Here is a 2642-nt window from a genome sequence, read left to right as displayed (position 1 = left end):
CAAAGATAACGTAGTTAAACGATTTTAATTACAAAATTATTCAATGACACGATAAACAACCTATCTAGAAATTAAAATACATTATTAGAATCGCCAAAAAATTATTGGCACAGTGGCGCCATCGTACGTTTCTGTTACTTAAACTGCATTGAACACAAGATCATGTTTCTACACCTTCACTAAGGGTTGTTTACCAGTCAGTCCTAAGTATGGTGTGATAGTGCTCAGTACTGTCAACATGGGACCGAAAAAAAAGTGAACATTTATCCTCTCTTCGAGATAAAATTGTGTTACTGCACTCGCACTTCTTATAGCAGCTACACACTAACTACTTAGCGCTATCCACTTGATCTACTATCTCATTTCGAATTCGCACGTTTACGTTCTTTATTTTCCTTCCGATAACCAGTCTTCGTCTTGTTTGTATTTATATTTATGCCATACTGCTCACAAGTCATTTAGCTCCAGTAGCATATCTTAGTATCACGGGAGCTAAATGGCAGCTGTGTGCAGTATTGGATGAATATAATTGCAAACGAGAGAAAATGCATGTACCTACAAGTGCAAAAATGGGAAGATAATTATGCCAAATCAAACTCCGTAAAGCATCTACTGAGTCCAGACTGTTTTTTTTGTAAAACACCGTCCATTTATTTATCAATGACACTTATAATTAAATTAATACTTTATTTTCGGAATAAGTATGATAAGACCTTTCTTGTGTCAAATTTTAACATACCTTGTTAACATGTTTCGACATATTTTCGGTCATCTTCGGAACTGCTCGTTGTTGGTCTTGGCGCCTCTTGTTTCCTGTGAGGGTGCGTTCGTAGTGTAGAGTCAAAGAGTGTATGTGTTTTGAAATTAAGTTGTGTTTTGAGAATATCGTTGGGGTGTGTTTTCGTGTGTCTGTATATTTCATATTGTTCTAGTGCGTTGAGTTTCTGGCTTTTTGCTTAGATGTGCAGTATTTCCATGTCTGTGTTGATGTCTCTGTAGGTGTGATTGGCATTTGTGATGTGTTCTGCATATGTGGAGGTGTTTTGTAATTTTGTTATGGCTGTGATGTGTTCTTTGTAACGTGTTTGAAATGATCTGCCTGTCTGTTCTATGTAGAAGTTGTTGCAGGTGTTACCTTTGAGTTTGTATACGCCTGTGTGGTTGTATTTGTTTGTTTGTGTTGTATGCGTTGTTGTAGTTTAATTTCTTGACTGAGGTTGCAATTTTATGTGTTTTTGTTTTCCTATGTTAGTGTGATGTATTTTTTGTGTTCTTGTGTTTGTGTTGTATTCTTCTGTTTTTTGTGGTTTTGTTTTGTCTTACGTATTATGTTGTCTATTATGTTAGGGTTGTATCCGTTTTCTTGTGCTATGTATCTGATTGTGTTTAGTTCTTCGTTGTAATCCTGTTGGTTCATTAGTATGTTGAGTAGTCTGTGTACCACTGTTCGGAATGCAGCTTGTTTGTGTTGTGTGGGGTGGTTGGATGTGTTGTGTATGTGTGTTGTTGTGGGTTTTCTGTATACTTAGAATGTGTGTTTGTTGTCTACTTTATTTTCCTATTCTATATCCCATTTATGTAACAAAGAGGCAATTGTGTATGAAATACATCACATCCTTTACCGTTAGGGTAACCACTTCCAAATCTTCATATGTTGCTTCAATGCCTTCTTGAAATGTCCATATTTTCAAGGCTCTGTCTCCGGAAACTGTGGCACAGATACTTGCTGCACTCACAACAGGGTAAATTGCATCGGCTTTCTTTGCGACTGTTATCTTAAATTCTGGAAATATCGCTGAAAGTTTTTCCTGATACTTCTCTGGCATTCCAACTGTGCCAATATACACTTCACTAATATTTATGCCAGATTCCTTAGCTTTTGTTATCAGTTTCACAGTTGCATCTTGTGCTACTTGATTCTGTGAATGCTTTTGTCTTCGAAACATGCTATTGCAGATGTTGTTGGGTGAGATTGCTTCAATAGCCCATCCAACAGATTCTTGTTCATTACACAATTTTTCAAATATGATTTCCCTCTTTTCTTCTGTAAGACTTTTAGAAACTGCACAACCAACTTCTTTGAAAATTTCGGCTTTATTTAATGGGCAGTACCATATAACATAGGCTACATCATAGGATCTAACACTGGGCCTCTTCCTGCTTCATCAACTCCTAAAAGACAAGGTTCATCAAAACATGATTTCGGTATATTTGAGAATACCATAAGATTTTGAGATTATCGCTTTTCACAAAATATGTTTCTATATCTTCAGCTGATGTAATTTTAACGTTTTCCTCCTCCATACTCACAGATTTAGGTTAGATCACAAACGCTTCAAAAACAATTCTTACAAATCCCGCCACTTTCAAAATTGTTCCGGGGCCGGGTATCGATCCCAGGACCCTTTGCTCAGCACATGAATACTCTATCGACTGTGCTACCCATGAATTACATGGATATAGCTACAACAGGAAAAATGGGAAGATAATTATGCCAAATAAAACTCCGTAAAGCAGCGTCTGAGTCCAGACTTGGACTGCAGTAATAGAGATGCGGTAGTTTGTTTTTGAGACAGCGTGATGTTTACCAAACGATAGTAACGCGCCTGAAATCTAGGCAACCAGGAGCTACTGTCCATAAG

The 2642-nt window shown here is 37.2% G+C and overlaps 1 pseudogene; it reads right to left on the bottom strand.

Moving 5' to 3' along the window:
• Positions 1-781: 781 nt before the first annotated feature.
• On the bottom strand, positions 782-2230 carry LOC138702228 (ribonuclease H2 subunit A-like; annotated as a pseudogene).
• Between the last annotated feature and the right edge of the window lie 412 nt (positions 2231-2642).

Source organism: Periplaneta americana, chromosome 6, assembly GCF_040183065.1.
Source record: "Periplaneta americana isolate PAMFEO1 chromosome 6, P.americana_PAMFEO1_priV1, whole genome shotgun sequence".
Lineage (NCBI taxonomy): Eukaryota > Metazoa > Arthropoda > Insecta > Blattodea > Blattidae > Periplaneta > Periplaneta americana.
This window is presented reverse-complemented; position numbering and strand designations above follow the sequence as displayed.